The 16,783-nt window shown below is 37.6% G+C and overlaps 1 protein-coding gene across 6 annotated transcripts in view; it reads left to right on the top strand.

Annotated features, from left to right (window-relative positions):
* Positions 1–16,783, top strand: part of STK33 (serine/threonine kinase 33) — a 168,831-nt gene that overhangs the window by 48,252 nt on the left and 103,796 nt on the right. Inside the window, exon 1 of one of the 6 annotated variants that reach the window (XM_047823935.1) lies at positions 2,450–2,534. The exons of the other annotated variants lie outside the window; for them this stretch is intronic. The gene's annotated coding sequence lies outside the window, so the exon portion shown is untranslated. Of the gene's footprint in view, positions 1–2,449; positions 2,535–16,783 lie in introns of those variants that run through there. 6 annotated transcript variants of the gene reach the window in all.

Genomic DNA, 16,783 nt, shown 5'->3' with positions numbered 1-16,783 from the left:
TCCCCTAGCAACTGCAGGCTGATTTCTGGCCATCTTCATTTCTGGTGGAGAAACTTATTTATTACCAGTCACCTTCCCCAACTGTTCTTTATAACCACCATCTGGTAATTAGAATGGGGCTACGGCTTTGAGGTGTGAACTTCTGCCTCCCCTCCCTTTCACCTTTCGTGCTTTCTATCCTTCCTTCCACAAATATCTATTGAGTTCTTTCTATGTGCCAGGCTTTGTTAATGTGAGGAATAACACAATGGTTGGAAAAACTCCATGTCTGGGTGTGCCCGGCTGACCCTTGCCTCATTCTTATGTGGTCCATTCTCCTGTGCCACCAATCTTGGACTCTGTGGCAGCCCTGCTCCTTCCTGCTTTACTGGGATTTGGCATTTAACTTTTTCCTACCCACGTTGGACATTTTCATCTGCAATTTTTCTTCTGCCTAGAACAACAAACATATACATATATTTTCTTATGCAATTTTTCTTTTGCCTAGTACAACAAATGCATTTTTGCCTTTTAAATAATAAAGTAAATATGCAAATCTTAAAATATTTCTGTTGTTAATATGTTCTGGGTCACTATTTTGGAAATAACATTATGGGAATATGGTGTTAATGTGCACAAATCACTCCCTGAGAGTTGGGATCTGTGAAAGATGTCTTAATAACGGGGGCATTTTCAACTGATAAAATATGGGCTCATAGCATTTGAAACATTATTAGTATTCTTTCAAGAGCAGACATCAATCTCAGAAATCTTGTGTACAAACATGACAAAATTGGTCTGTATTACACTCTGATAAAATCACAAAATGATTTTATTCTCTTCACTTTTTCATGAATGTGAAACATTTGCATAGTATTACAATAACTTCCACAGCAGTTGGAATGCGATCTGATACATTGTTAATGGTGTGGTTAAAAATGTGTGCAATACATCCATATTTTGTGGCAGTTTTCCAATAGTTTTTTGAAAAAATTCTTAAACCTTGTATGTTTTACAATCAGGCTCGGCGAATAGACACCATCTCCGCTGCAAGTTACTTCTTTCAGTGCTCGTGGTAGACATCTCTAATCGATCACATTTTTTCTCACTGAGCTTGGACAGTCTTACATCCCCTTTAACATAGTGATCCAGGTTGTTGCTAAGTTGGTGAAAAGGGCATGTGAGATGAAAGCTATTTGTCCTATCAGTTTTGCACCTGAACCATCACAATCAGCAGAGGATACCAAAATGTCTGCTGAAGGCAAAGGTTGGCAAATTAGGGCGTGGGGGCAAAGGGCCAAAATAGTTAAGTATTTTAGGCTTTGTGGGTCATATAGTCTCTGTTGCACCTACTCAGCTTTGCCACTGTAGTGCCAAAGCAGACATAGACACTATGTAAATGAATGAGTATGGCTATATTCTAGTAGAACTTTATAGAAATAGGAGGTGGACTAGATTTGCCCAACAAGCCATAGCTTGCTAGCCTCTGGCTTAAATCGCTGCTACTCAGGGTATACTTTGTGGCCAAGAGGTGTCAACATGATCTGTACCCTTGTTAGAAATGTGGATCCTTGGGGCGCCTGGGTGGCTCAGTCGGTTGAACGTCTGACTTCGGCCCAGGTCATGATCTCACAGTTTGTGAGTTCGAGCCCCACGTCGGGCTCTGTGCTGACAGCTCAGAGCCCGGAGCCTGCTTCAGATTCTGTGTCTCCCTCTCTCTCTGCCCCATCCCCACTCATGCTCTGTCTCTCTCTGTCTTAAAAATAAATAAAACATTTAAAAAAATTAAAAAAAAATGCGGATCCTTGTTCTGCACTCTAGACTTATGAAATCAGAATCTGTGGGGATGGGGCCCAGGAATCTGCATGTTTACTAGCTGGCAAGGTGATTCTGATGCCCACTAAAGTTCGAGAGCCCCTGGTTCAAATAACATGGCACTTCTCTTCTTTAAAAGCTTCATAGAACTCAGCTGTGAAAATAACCTCGTGCATTTATTTAGCAGCTCATCTTTAACCACTCTTCCTGCCTCTTCATGACGTTTGATCTATTCAAGCTTTCCATTTATTTGGTTATTTTTGGGAGTTCACATTTTGTTAGAAAGTGATGTTTCCTCTAGGCTTCAAATTTTTGCTTTGGTGGTTTTAAAACATTTCTGTAAAACTTTTGACATTCCTATCAAGACATGGATTTCTGTTCACTCCCCTTGGATCTAGGCAGGCTTATGAATGCTTCGACCAATAGAGTTATGGCAGAAATGATGCCATGTAACTTCCAAGGCTGGTTCAGAAAAGGCCGTGCAGCTTTTACTCAGTTCTCAGAGACACTCACTGTGGGGGAAGTCTGCTGCATGTAAGAAGTCTGAGTACTCTGACTCCACCATGCTGGAGAGGGCATGTGTAAGCTCCCAGATGTCAGTGAGCACAGAGTGAGCCATCTTGGGCACACAATCTAATTGAACCTCCAGGTGACTGCAACCCTGCTGGCATCACAGTGATGTCATGTGAGAAGTTGTTAGCCCAGATGAGCCCTTCCTGACTTCTCAACTGATAAAATCTGTGAGCATAATATTTGTTGTTTTAAGCCACTAAGTTTTGGGGTAGTTTGTTATGCAGCATTTGTAACTGGGGAAGTTACCCTTTTGTTTTATAATTATATTCATGTCTCTCTTATCTGAGCTTATGATTTCTTTCATACTCCTGATCTTAGATATATTTTGCTCTCAATTTTCTTTAATTAGAGTTGAAGAGGTTTTATCTATTTTATTAATCATGTCAAAGAACAAGTTTTTACATTTTGTATTTTATCATTTGAGATATTTCTGTTTCATTAACTGAAGCTTTACCTTTATTCACTTTTTTCTTCTTACTTTCTTTTTCTTTAATTGTTCATTTCCTAGTTGCTAAAGGTGAGTACTAGGTTAACTTCCTTTTTCATTTTACTTCTTTTGTAAGAAGTATATTAGAAGCTAGAAGATTTTTTTTCCTGAGTATAATTTTCACTGTGTCCCATAAGTTTGGTAGGAAATATTTACCTCTTCATAGTTTTCTGGAGAGTTTGTAATTTCAATTTTGATTTTTTTTTTTTTAACCAACACATTTTGGAAAGTGTTTCCAAATTTCTAAGTAGTTAAGTTTTTCTTCTTTCTGGGGTAGAGGGATGTTCTTCCATTTTCCCGGCATCTATAGTAAGTACATATTTCTCTACTACAAGAAAACAAAATTCCAGCAATTTTCCCTAGCAAGACCCTTTTTTCTTCCCTTACCAGTAAGTTTGTTTTATGCTTTGGAGTGCTTTTACCTCCTGACTCCGCACATGAATGATTTAAATGCTTTTGCTTCTGCTGTCTCCCTGTGCCTGACCTTCACAAACCTAAGCTGTTTTTTTTCCCAATAGTTTAGTAATATTTGTTTCAGACTGTGATTAGGTTTTTATTCATTAATTACCTCTGATAGTGTATGTTCTCATTTCATTTCAAGGTACTGTGTGATGCTCCCCCCAGTTCTCTCCGTATACACAAAGGCTTTCTTCCAACCTAAGGCATAGGCAGTACTTAGCATACCTTTTTGACCCCCACTCCCACCAGCCACAAGACTACTGGAAAATGCCTATTAAGTAATATGCTTATTTGAATTTACCCCTAATTTATTTGGGTATACTTTCACACCCCAAATATTTTGTTTAGAGTGTTGATTTCATTGAAAATTTTGGAAAGAAATACTGCTCAACACATACAAAGTTGCAGGATGGAAATTGACTATAGTTACATGGAAGATTTTCATTAAAAGTATCTCTTCCTGGATATTTCAAAAAGATAAACATTTAATAACTGAACCCATATCCTTTAAGTGAGAATTATACTTAATGTAGATCAGATTATACCATTTACTCTTTGAATATGTTGTAGTAAGTGGCATTTAGAATTGTTTGGGATTTTGACGGTTATTCATTTTAAGCTCCTATTTAGGGAGAAATCCATTCTCCACATTTCCCAACTCCTGTGTAATAACTTCTGCTCTTTTATGGAATTAAATGGATTTCTTTCCTGCTTCCTTGGGCTAACATGCCTTCCCCTGTCTTATAATATTTTTCCTTAAGTAACTTGTTGAGACATTTTGTTTTCCATTTTCAAAGGTATATCAACTAATTTTTAATTAAACATGACATAAATTTTGATAAACCAAAATTTGGGATTGATAATTTAGCGTTTTTTAATACCAAAGTTGGAAAAGCTTGCTCTTTTCCTCTTATACTTTATAACTTTGTTTTTTCTGCCTTGAAGTAAAATTATTTGTATTTACGCTATATTATTTCCTCTAAGGTTGAAAGAGTCAAGGACCTTACTACTTGTTTCCTTCATAGGGCCCATAATTCCTTGTACATAGTAGGAGCTTGACAAATATTATTAAATAAATGGCTGAATAAATACTTGTGACTGCTATTGTGATAATAGTAAAGCAATTTTAGTAATGGTCCTACACATTTGCCATGGTAACTTTAGAGCAAAATTATTTTCTGCATATAATCAAAATATAAATATAGTACATAGTATTTATACACAGAAGGATAAATTTTGAGAAACCTATTCATATATGGATCTCAAAGTCTTTAGATACTTTTTTAAACATTTATTTAGATCCAAGTTAGTTAACATATAGTGTAATAATAATTTTAGGAATAGAATTTACTGATTCATCACTTATATATAACACCCAGTACTCATCCCAACAAGTGCCCTTCTTAATGTCCAATGCCCTTTTAGCTCATCCCCCCACCCACCACCCCACCAGCAACCCTCAGTTTGTTCTCTGTATTTAAGAGTCTCTTATGGTTTGTCTCCCTTTCTGTTTTTATCTTATTTTTGCTTTCCTTCCCCTGTGTTTATTTGTTTTGTTTCTTAAATTCCATATATGAGTGAAATCATATATTTGTCGTTCTCTGATTGACTTATTTTGCTTAGCATAATACATTCTAGTTCCATGCATGTTGTTGCAAATGGCAAGATTTCATTCTTTTTGATCACTGAGTAATATTCCAGTGTTAATATGTACCACATCTTCTTTATACTTATATCAGTCAATGGACATTTGGGCTCTTTCCATACTTCGGCTATTGTCAATAGTGCTGCTATAATCAAGGGGTGCATGTGCCCCTAGGAATCAGGACTCCTGTATCCTTTGGATAAATACCTAGTAGTGCAATCACTGGGTCATAGGGTAGTTCTGTTTTTAATTTTTTGGGGAACCTCCATACTGTTTTCCAGAGTGTCTGCACAAGTTTGCATTCCCATCAGCAGTGCAAAAGGGTTCCTCTTTCTCCATATCCTCGCCATCTGTTGTTTCTTGAGTTGTTCATTTTAGCCATTTTGACAGGTGTGAGGTGGTATCTCATTGTGGTTTTGATTTGTATTTCCCTGATGGTTGAGCATCTTTTCATGTGTCTATTAGCCATCTGGATGTCTTCTTTGGAGAAGTGTCTATTCATGTCTTTTGCCCATTTCTTCACTGGATTATCTGTTTTTTGGGTGTTGAGTTTGATAAGTTCTTTATATATTTTGGATACTAACCCTTTATCTGATATGTCATTTGCAAATATCTTCTCCCATTACGTCATTGCCTTTTAGTTTTGCTGATTGTTTCCTTCCCTGTGCAGCTTTTTATCTTGATGGGGTCCCAATAGTTCATTTTTGCTTTTGTTTCCTTTGCCTCAGGAGACATGTCAAGTAAGAAGTTGCTGTGGCAGAGGTCAAAGAGGTTGTTGCCTGCTATCTCCTCTAGGATTTTGATGGCTTCTTGTCTAACGTCTTATTCATTTTGAGTTTATTTTTGTGTATGGTGTAAGAAAGTGGTCCAGGTTCATTTTTCTGCATGTCACTGTCCAGTTTTCCCAGCACCATTTGCTGAAGAGACTTTTTTCCCACTGGATAGTCTTTCCTGCTTTGTCAAAGATTATTTGGCCATACGTTTGTGGGTATGTTTCTGGGTTCTCTATTCTGTTCCATTGATCTATGTGCCTGTTTTTTGCCAGTACCATACTGTCTTGATGATTACAGCTTTGTAATACAGCTTGAAGTCTGGAATTATGATGCCTCCAGCTTTGGGTTTTTTTTTTCCCCCAACATTACTCTAGCTATTTGGGGTCTTTTCTGGTTCCATACAAATTTTAGAATTCTTTGTTCCAGCTCTGTGAAGAATTCTTTTGTTATTTTGATAAGGACTGCATTGAATGTGTAGATTGTTTTCAGTAGTATAGACATTTTAACAATATTTGTTCTTCCAATCCATGAGCATGGAATGTTTTTCCATTTCTTTGTGTCTTCTACAATTTTGTTCATTAGCTTTCTCTAGTTTTTAGTGTACAGATCTATTACCTCTTTGGTTAGGTTTATTTCTAGGTATATTATGGCTTTTGGTGAAATTATAAATGGGATAAATTCTTTAATTTCTCTTTCTGCTGCTTCATTATTAGTGTGTGGAAATGAAACTGATTTCTGTGCATTGACTTTATATCCTGAAACTTTGCTGAATTTCTGGATCAGTTCTAGCAGTTTTTTGGTGTAATATTTTGGGTTTTCTATGTAGAGTATCATAACATCCGGAAAGAGTGAAAGTTTGACTTCCTCCTTGCCAATTTGGATGCCTTTTTTTTTTAATCCTTATTTATTTTTGAGAGAGAGAGAGAGAGAGAGAGAGAGCGAGCAAGCAGAGAAGGGGGAGAGAGAGAGGGAGACACAGAATCCGAAGCAGGCTCCAGGCTCCGAGCTGTCAACACAGAGCCCGACACAGGGCTCAAACTCATGAACCATGAGATCATGACATGAGCCGAAGTTGGCTGCTTAACTGACTGAGCCACCCAGGCCTGGATGCCTTTTATTTCTTTTTGTTGTCTGACTGCTGAGGCTAGGACTTCCAACACTATGTTGAAGAACAGCAGTGAGAGTGGACATTCTCTATCGTGTTCCTGGCCTTAGGGGGAAAGCTCTCAGATTTTCCCCATTGAGGATGATAAGCTGCAGATTTTTCACATATGACCTTTATGATCTCGAGGTATGATCCTTCTATCCCTACCTTCTTGAGGGTTTTTATCAAGAAAGGATGCTGTATTTTTTCAAATTATTTTTCTGCATCTATTGAGAGGATCGTGTGGTTATCATCATTTATTAGTGTGATGTATCATATTGGTTGATTTGCAGATATTGAACCAGCCCTGCATCCCAGGAATAAATCCTGTATGACCATGGTGAATAATTCTTTTTTAATGTATTATTGGATCCAGTTTGCTAATATCTTGTTGAGAAGTTTTGCATCCATGTTCATCAGAGAAATTGGTCTGTAGGTCTCCTTTTTAGTGGGGTCATTGTCTGGTTTTGGAATCAAGGTAATGCTGGTCTCATAGAATGTGTTTGGAAGTTTTTCTTCTATTTCTATTTTTTGGAAAGCATCAAAAGAATAGGTATTAATTCTTCTTTAAATGTTTGGAAGAATTTCCCTGGAAAGCCATCCAGCCCTTGACTCTTGTTTGTTGGAAGATTTTTGATTACTGGTTTAATTTCTTTACTGGCTATGGGTGTGTTCAAATTTTCTATTTCTTCCTGTTTAAGTTTTGGTAGTGTATAGGTTTCTAGGAATTTGTCCATTTCTTCCAGATTGCCCATCTTATTGGCATATAATTGCTCATAATATTCTCTTATTATTGTTTGTATTTCTGCAGTGTTGGTTGTGATCTCTCCTCTTGCATTCATGATTTACTTATTTTGATCCTTTCCTTTCTCTTTTTGATCAATCTGCGTAGGGATTTGTTAGTTTTGTGAATTCTTTCAAAGAACCAGCTCCTGGTTTTGTTCATATGTTCTGTTTTTTAAAAAAAATTTGAATAGCATTGATTTCTGTCCTATTCTTTATTATTTCCCTTCTTCTGCTAGTTTTGGGCTTTATCTGCTGTTCTTTTTCCAGGTCCTTTAGCTGTAATGTTAGGTTGTGTATTTGAAACCTTTCTTCCTTCTTTGGGAAGGTCTGGATTGCTATATACTTCCCTCTTATGACTGCCTTTGCTGCATCCCAGAGGTTTTGGATAGTCATGTTTTCATTTTCATTTGGCTTCTATGTACTATTTAATTTGCTCTTTCATTTCTTGGTTAACCCATTCACTCTATAATAGCACATTCTTTAATCTCCAAGTATTCATGGTCTTTCCAAATTTTTTCTTGTGGTGATTTCAAGTTTCATATCATTGTGGTCTGAAAATATGCATGGTATGATCTCAGTCTTTTTGTACTTGTTGAGGGCTGGTTTGTACCCCAGTATGTGATCTGTTCTGGAGAATATTCCATCTGCAGTCAAGAAAAATGTGTATTCTGATGCTTTAGGATGAAATGTTCTGCATATCTGTTAAGTACTTCTGGTCCAATGTGTCATTCAAAGCCATTGTTTCCTTGTTGATTTTCTGCTTAGGTATCTTTCCATTGCGTTAAGTGGGGTATTAAAGTCCCCTACTATTATGCTATTATTATCAATGAGCTTCTTTATGTTTGTTATTAATTGATTTATATATTTGAGTGCTTCCATGTTGGGAGCATGTATTATATTTACAGTTGTTAGATCTTCTTGGTGTTAGACCTCTTAATTATGATTTAGTGCCCTTCTTCATCTCTGGTTACAGTCTTTATTTTATTTATTTATTTATTTATTTATTTATTTATTTATTTTAATTTTGTGTTTTTAATTTATGTTCAAATTAGTTAAAATATAGTGCAACAATGATTACAGGAGTAGATTCCTTAATGCCCCTTACCCATTTAGCCCATCCCCCCTCCCACAACCCCTCTGGTAAACCTCTGTTTGTTTTCCATATTTAAAAGCCTCTTATGTTTTGTCCCCCTCCTGGTTTTTATTTATTTATTTATTTTTATTTTTATTTATTTATTTATTTTTCAACGTTTTTTATTTATTTTTGGGACAGAGAGAGACAGAGCATGAACGGGGGAGAGGCAGAGAGAGAGGGAGACACAGAATCGGAAACAGGCTCCAGGCTCTGAGCCATCAGCCCAGAGCCTGACGCGGGGCTCGAACTCACGGACCATGAGATCGTGACCTGGCTGAAGTCGGACGCTTAACCGACTGCGCCACCCAGGCGCCCCCCCCTCCTGGTTTTTATATTATTTTTGTTTCCCTTCCCTTATGTTCATCTGTTTTGTCTCTTAAAGTCCTCATATGAGTGAAGTCATATGATATTTGTCTTTCTCTAACTAACTTCGCTTAGCATAATACCCTCCAGTTCCATCCATGTAGTTGCAAATGGCAAGATTTCATTCTATTTGATTGCCAAGTAATACTCCATTGCATATATATACCACATCTTCTTTATCCATCATCCATCAATGGACATTTGGGCTCTTTCCATACTTTGGCTATTGTTGATAGTGCTGCTATAAACATTGCATATGTCCCTTTGAAACAGCACACCTGTATCCCTTGGATAAATACCTAATAGTGCAAGTGCTGGGTCGTAGGGTAGTTCTTTTTTTAATTTTTTGAGGAACCTACATACTGGTTTCCAGCTTGCATTCCCACCAACAACGCAAAAGAGATCCTCTTTCTCTGCATCCTCGCCAACATCTGTTGTTGCTTGAGTTGTTAATGTTAGCCATTCTGACAGGTGTGAGGTGATATCTCATTGTAGTTTTGATTTGTATTTCCCTGATGATGAGTGATGTGGAGCATTTTTTCATGTGTCTTTTAGCCATCTGGATGTCTTCTTTGGAGAAGTGTCTATTCATGTCTTTTGCCCATTTCTTCACTGGATTATTTGTTTTTTGGGTGTTGAGTTTGATAAGTTCTTTATAGATTTTGAATACCAACCCTTTATCTGATAGGTCCTTTGCAAATATCTTCTCCCATTCTGTCAGTTGCTTTTTAGTTTTGCTGATTGTTTCCTTTTCTGTGCAGAAGCTTTTTATTTTCATGAGGTTCCAGTAGTTCATTTTTGCTTTTGTTTCCCTTGCCTCCAGAGACGTATTGAGTAAGAAGTTGCTGTGGCCAAGATCAAAGAGGTTTTTGCCTGCTTTCTTCTTGAGAATTTTGATGGCTTCCTGTCTTACATTTAGGTCTTTCATCCATTTTGAGGTTATTTTTGGTGTGTGTATGGTGTAAGAAGGTGGTCCAGGTTGATTCTTCTGCCTGTGGCTGTCCAGTTTCACAGCACCACTTGCTGAAGAGACTCTTTATTCCGTTGGATATTCTTTTTTTTTTTTGGATATTCTTTTCTGTGTTGTCAAAGATTAGTTGGCATACATTTGTGGGTCCATTTCTGGGTTCTCTATTCTGTTTCCTTGTTTCCTTGTTGATCTGAGTGTCTGTTCTTGTGCCAGTACCATACTGTCTTGATGATTATAGCTTTGTAATACAGTTTGAAGTCTGAGACTGTGATGCCTCCAGCTTTGGTTTTCTTTTTCAAGATTGCTTTGGCTATTCCAGGTCTTTCTGGTTCCATATAATTTTAGAATTCTTTGTTCTATCTCTGTGAAGAATGCTGGTGTTATTTTGATAGAGATTGCATTGAATATGTAGATTGCTTTGGGTAGTATCGACATTTTAGTATTTGTTCCTCCTATCCAGTAGCATGGAATCTTTTTGTATTTTTTGGTGTCTTCTTCAGTTTCTTTCAGAAGCTTTCTATACTTCTCAGTGTATAGATTTTTCACCTCTTTGGTTAGATTTATTCTTAGGTATTTTATGGTTTTGGGGCAATTGTAAATGGGATCGATTCCTTGATTTCTCTTTCTGTTGCTTCATTGTTGGTGTATGGGAATGCAACTGATTTCTGTGCATTTATTTTATATCCTGCAACTTTGCTGAATTCATGAATCAGTTCTAGCAGTTTTTTGGTGGAATCTTTTGGGTTTTCCATATAGAGTATCATGTCATCAGCAAAGAGTGAAAGTTTGACCTCCTGGCTGATTTGGATGCCTTTTATTTCTTTGTGTTGTCTGATTGCAGAGGCTAAGACTTCCAATACTATGTTGAATAACAGTGGCAAGAGTGGACATCCCTGTCTTGTTCCTGACGTTAGGGAGAAAGCTCTCAGGTTTTCCCCCATTGAGAATGATATTAGCATTGGGTCTTTCATATATGGCTTCTATGATCTCAAGGTATGATCCTTCTATCCCTACTTTCTTGAGGGTTTTTATCAAGAAAGGATGCTGTATTTTGTCAGATGCTTTCTCTGCATCTATTTAGAGGATCATATGGCTCTTGTCCTTTCTTTTATTGATGTGATGAATCACAGTGATTGTTTTATGGATATTGAACCAGCCCTGCATCCAAGGTATAAATCCCACTTGGTTGTGGTGAATAATTTTTTTAATGTATTGTTGGAACCAGTTGGCTAATATCTTGTTGAAGATTTTTGCATCCATGTTCATCAGGGAAATTGGTTTATAGTTCTCCTTTTTAGTGTGGTCTGTGTCTGGTTTTGGAATCAAGGTAATGCTGGCTTCATAGAAAGAGTTTGGAAGTTTTCTTTCCATTTCTATTTTTTGGAACATCTTCAAGAGAATAGGTGTTAACTCTTCCTTAAATGTTTGGTAGAATTCCCCTGGAAAGCCATCTGACCCTGGACTCTTGTTTTTTGGGAGACTTTTGTTTACTAATTCGATTTCTTTACTGGTTATGGGTCTGTTCAAATTTTCTATTTCTTCCTGTTTCAGTTTTGGTAGTGTATATGTTTCTAGGAATTTGTCCATTTCTTCCAGATTGCCCATTTTATTGGCATATAATTGTTCATAATATTCTATTATTGTTTTTATTTCTGCTGTATTGGTTGTGATCTTTCCTCTTTCATTCTTGATTTTATTTACTTGGGTTATTTCCTTTTTGATCAAACTGACTAGTGGTTTATCGATTTTGTTAATTGTTTCAAAGAACCAGCTTCTGGTTTCATTGATGTGTTCTGTTTTTTTGTTTTGTTTTGTTTTTGTTTTTGTTTTTGGTTTCAATAGCATTAATTTTTGCTAATTTCCTGTCTTCTGCTGGTTTTGGGTTTCATTTGCTGTTCTTTTTCCAGTTCTTTAAGGTGTAAGGTTAGGTTGTGTATCTGAGATCTTTCTTCCTTCTTTAGGAAGGTCTGGATTGCTGTATACTTTCCTCTTATGACTGCCTTTCCTGCATCCCAGAGGTTTTGGGTTGTGGTGTTATCATTTTCATTGGCTTCCATGAACTTTTTAATTTCCTCTTTAACTTCTTGGTTAGCCCATTCATTCTTTAGTAGGATGTTCTTTAGTATCCAAGTCTTTGTTACCTTACCAAATTTTTTCTTGTTGATTTCGAGTTTCATAAGTTGTGGTCTGAAAATATGCATGGTATGATCTCGATCTTTTTGTACTTATTGAGGGCTGATTTGTGTCCCAGTATGTGGCCTATTCTGGAGAACGTTCCATGTGCACTAGAGAAGAATGTATATTCCCCTGCTTTAGGATGAAATGTTCTGAATATATCTGTTAAGTCCATCTGGTCTGATGTGTCATTCAAAGGTGTTGTTTCCTTGTTGATGTTTTGATTAGATGATCTGTCCATTGCTGTGAGTGGGGTGTTGAAGCCCCCTACTATTATGGTATTACTATCAATGAGTTTCTTTATGTTTGTGATTAATTTATTTATATATTTGGTTGCTGTCCACATTTGGCCCATAAATGTTTATAATTGTTAGGTCTTCTTGGTGGATAGACCCTTTAATTATGATATAATGCCCTTATTCATCTCTTGATACAGTCTTTATTTTAAAGTCTAGATTGTCTGATATAAGTATGGCTACTTCGGCTTTCTTTTGTTGACCATTAGCATGATAGATGGTTCTCCATCCCCTTACTTTCAATCTGAAGGTGTCTTTAGGTCTAAAGTGGGTCTCTTGTAAACAGTATATAGATGCATCTTATTTTCTTATCCATTCTGTTACCCTATGTCTTTTGATTGGAGCATTTAGTCCATTGATTTAGAGTGAGTACTGAAAGATATGATTTTATTGCCATTATGTTGCTTGTAGAGTTGAAGCTTCTGGTGGTGTTCTCGGGTCCTTTCTAGTCTTTGTTGCTTTTGGTTTTTATTTATTTCTTTATTTTTTTCATCTTTTCTCCCCTCAGAGAGTCCCCCTTAAAATTTCTTGCAGGGCTGGTTTAGTGGCCACAAACTCCTTTAATTTTTGTTTGTCTGGGAAACTTTTTATCTCTCTTTCTATTTTGAATGACAGCCTTGCTGGATAAAGAACTCTTGGCTGCATACTTTTCTGATTCAGCACATTGAATATATCTTGCCTCTCTTTTCTGGCCTGCCAAGTTTCTGTGGGTAGGTCTGCTGCAAACCTGATCTGTCTTCCCTTGTAGGTTAAGGACTTTTCCCCCCTTGTTGCTTTCATGATTGTCTCCTTGCCTGAGTACTTTGTGAATTTGACTATGATATGCCTTGTTGATGGTCAGTTTTTGTTGAATCTAATGGGGGTCCTCTGTGCTTCCTGGATTTTGATGTCTGTGTCCTTTCCCAGGTTAGGAAATTTTTCCACTATGATTTGCTCACATAACCCTTCTACCCCTGTTTCTCTCTCTTCCTCTTCTGGGACCCCTATAATTCTGATGTTGTTCCTTTTTAAGGAGTCACTGATTTCTCTAATTCTTAAATCATGTTATTTTGCCTTAATTTGTCTTTTTTTTTCTGCTTCATTATTCTCCATAAGTTTGTCCTCTATATCAGTGCTCGCTTCGGCAGCACATATACAAAAGTTTGTCCTCTATATCACTGATTCTCTGTTCTGCCTCATCCATTCTTGTTGCCGTGGCATCTATTCGAGTTTGCAGCTCAGTATAGCATTTTTTATTTCATCTGACTAGCTTTTACTTCTTTTATCTCCACAGAAAGGGATTCTAATCTATTTTCTACTCCAGCTAGTATTATCGTGATTCTAAATTCTGGTTCAGACATCTTGCTTGTATCTGTGTTGGTTAAGTCCCTGGCTGTCATTTCTTCCTGCTCTTTCTTTTGGGGTGAATTCCTTCATTTTGCGATTTTGAAGGGAGAAAAGGAATTAATGAGGTAAAAAAAATTAAAATTGAATATTAAAATTAAACAAATATTAAATTTAAAAAATCAAAACAAACACACACAAAAAAAATGAAATAAATTATGCTATTTCCTAGGTGTGTTTTGGTCTGGGTGTTGAAGGGGACTTGATAGATTAAAGAAAAAAGGGGAAAGAGTAAAAAAAGGAAATTCTTTGAAAATTTGAAAAAATGAATACACTGAAGTAGACTAATATGAAATGATGGAAGTAAAATAAAATTTGAAAAATGTACACAAAAGTAAAAAATATAGTAGAAAAAATAAAAATATTTTAGTAAAAATTGAAAACAAAAATGAACTTTTTCTATATTCAAGAAAAAAAAGAAATGAAAAAAGAAAAAAGAAGAAAAAAAGAAAGAAAACTGAATAGGTGGACCGGTGAACAGACTGAAATATGACCGAAATTACTTTGTTTTTCCCTAGAAGTCAAACTATGAAGCACTTTATAGTCCATAAACTAAGTAGATGGAGAGAATTCTTTTCCTGAAGAGCGAGGTTGGCCCAGTTGGGCAGGCCTTAGTGAAATGGCTCCGTTCTCCACTAGATGGTGCTGCTTAGCTTACTGGGGTGGATTGTTGTGGCGCTTGTAGGTGTGTATGTGCATGTGCAGGAAAAATGAAAATGGTGTCACCCAGCTACCTAGTCTCTAGTATCAGAACTCTGTTCTTCCCGATCAACAATTGCACGCCTGTCCTTTGTGTTCAGCTTCCATCCACTCCCTGCTTTTACACAATCCATGACCAAGCCCCAGGCAGTACCTCCCTCCTGAGTTTTGTCTCAGATGCAGCTGTTTTTCCTGACCCCTTGCTTCTGAGGGACTGCAGCTTTGACCCATTCTGCCCCTCTGCAGGAGGGTCTCACCAAGCAATGGCCGGGTGCCGGCCACACCCAGGAATGTTTGCGGGACTGTGCTGCTGCCCGCCCCAGAAAAGGTTTGCGACATAGTGTAGCAGCCGTGTTTCAGGGATTATGGAAAATCACAACACACATCTGGCACCAGGCTTCACCCTTAACGACCTTGTTCCAGCACCAGTGAATGTGGTTGTTCTCCAGGGTCCACTGGAACCTTGCCTTTGGGCGACCCACACAGCCTCTACCAGGTGTCCTCCCAGCAGAAAATGTCTCTCCCCATGTGGCCTGAAGAACCCCAGACTCCACTCTGCTCCTGGAGATTCACCCTTCCCACCAGAGCACCGCCAGATATTGAGCTGCGGAGTTTCAGACTCTGTACTCCCCCTGTTTATAGTCTTAATGGAATTTAAACCCTCTCCTTTCTCCTTTCTCCCTTTTTAGTTCAGTCCCTGCAGCTGTTTCCACTTTTCCACTTTCTCTCCAGCTGCTTTTGGTGGGGGGTGCTTTTCCTGTATTCTCCCTCCCCTGTTTCTGTCCTCTCTCTGCATGCAAAAGCAACTCCCTGACCTCCGTGGCTTCTCTCTCCCCAAGTTCACCTCTCTGCACCGGGTACCTGCTGAATTCTGTGGTTCAGGTTGTGCAGATTGTTGTGTTAATCCTCAGATCAGTTTTCTAGGTTTGCAGGATGGATTAGTGTTGGTCTGGCTGTATTTCATGGACACAAGACACACAAAAAACTTCCATGCTATTCCATCATCTTGGCTTCTCCTACAGTATTTTAAAATCTAGTTTATCTGATATAAGTATGGCCACTCCAGCTTTCTTTTGATGACCATTAACATAATAGATGGTTCTCAATCCCCTTACTTTCAATCTGTAGATGTCTTACGGTCTAAAATGAGTCTCTTGTAGGCAGCATATAGATGGGTCTTCTTGGGGCACCTAGGTGACTCAGTTAGTTAAGCATCCAGTTTTGACTCAGGTCATGATCTTGCAGCTCATGAGTTCGAGCCCCATGTGGGGCTTGTGCTGACAGCTTAGAGCTTGGAGCCTGCTTGGGATTCTGTGTCTCCCTCTTTCTCTGGCCTTCTACAACTCATGCTCTGTTTCTGTCTCTCTCTCAAATATAAATAAAAACGTTAAAAAATATATGAGTCTTGTTTTCTTATCTATTCTGATACCCTGTATCTTTGATTGGACTATTTAGTCTATTTATATTTAGAGTGAGTACAGAAAGATTTGAATTTAGTGCCATTGTGTTGCCTGTAGAGTTGGTGTTTCTGGTGATATTCTCTGGTCCTTTCTAGTCTTTGTTGCTTTTCTTTTGTTTTTTTTTTTTTCTTTTCTCCACTCAAAGCACCCCCACACCCCTTAACATTTCTCACAGGGCTGGTTTAGTGTCACGAACTCCTTTAGTTTTTTTGTTTTTGTTTTTGTCTGGGAAACTCTTTATCTCTCCTTCTATTTTGAATGACAGCCTTGCTGGATAAAGAATTCTTGGCTGCATATTTTCTTTTGATTCAGCGCATTGAATATTTCCTACCACTCCTTTCTGATCTGCAAAGGTTCAGTGGATAGGTCTCCTATGAATCTGATCTGTCTTCTCTATTAGGGTGAGAACTTTTTTTCCCTTGCTGCTTTCATAATTCTTTCCTTGTCTGTGTATGTTGTGAATTTGACTATGATCTGCCTTGTTGATGGTCGGTTTCTGTTCAATCTAATAGGAGTTCTCTGTGCTTCTTGGATTTTGATGTCTGTGTCCTTCCCCAGATTAGGAAAGTTTTCTGTTGTAATTTGCTCACATAAACTTTTTGCCTCTTTTTCTCTCTTCATATTCTGGTACTCCTATTCAG

This window comes from Prionailurus viverrinus, chromosome D1, assembly GCF_022837055.1.
Source record: "Prionailurus viverrinus isolate Anna chromosome D1, UM_Priviv_1.0, whole genome shotgun sequence".
Lineage (NCBI taxonomy): Eukaryota > Metazoa > Chordata > Mammalia > Carnivora > Felidae > Prionailurus > Prionailurus viverrinus.
Note: the sequence above shows the minus strand (reverse complement) of the source record. Positions and strands in the feature narration are given on the sequence as shown.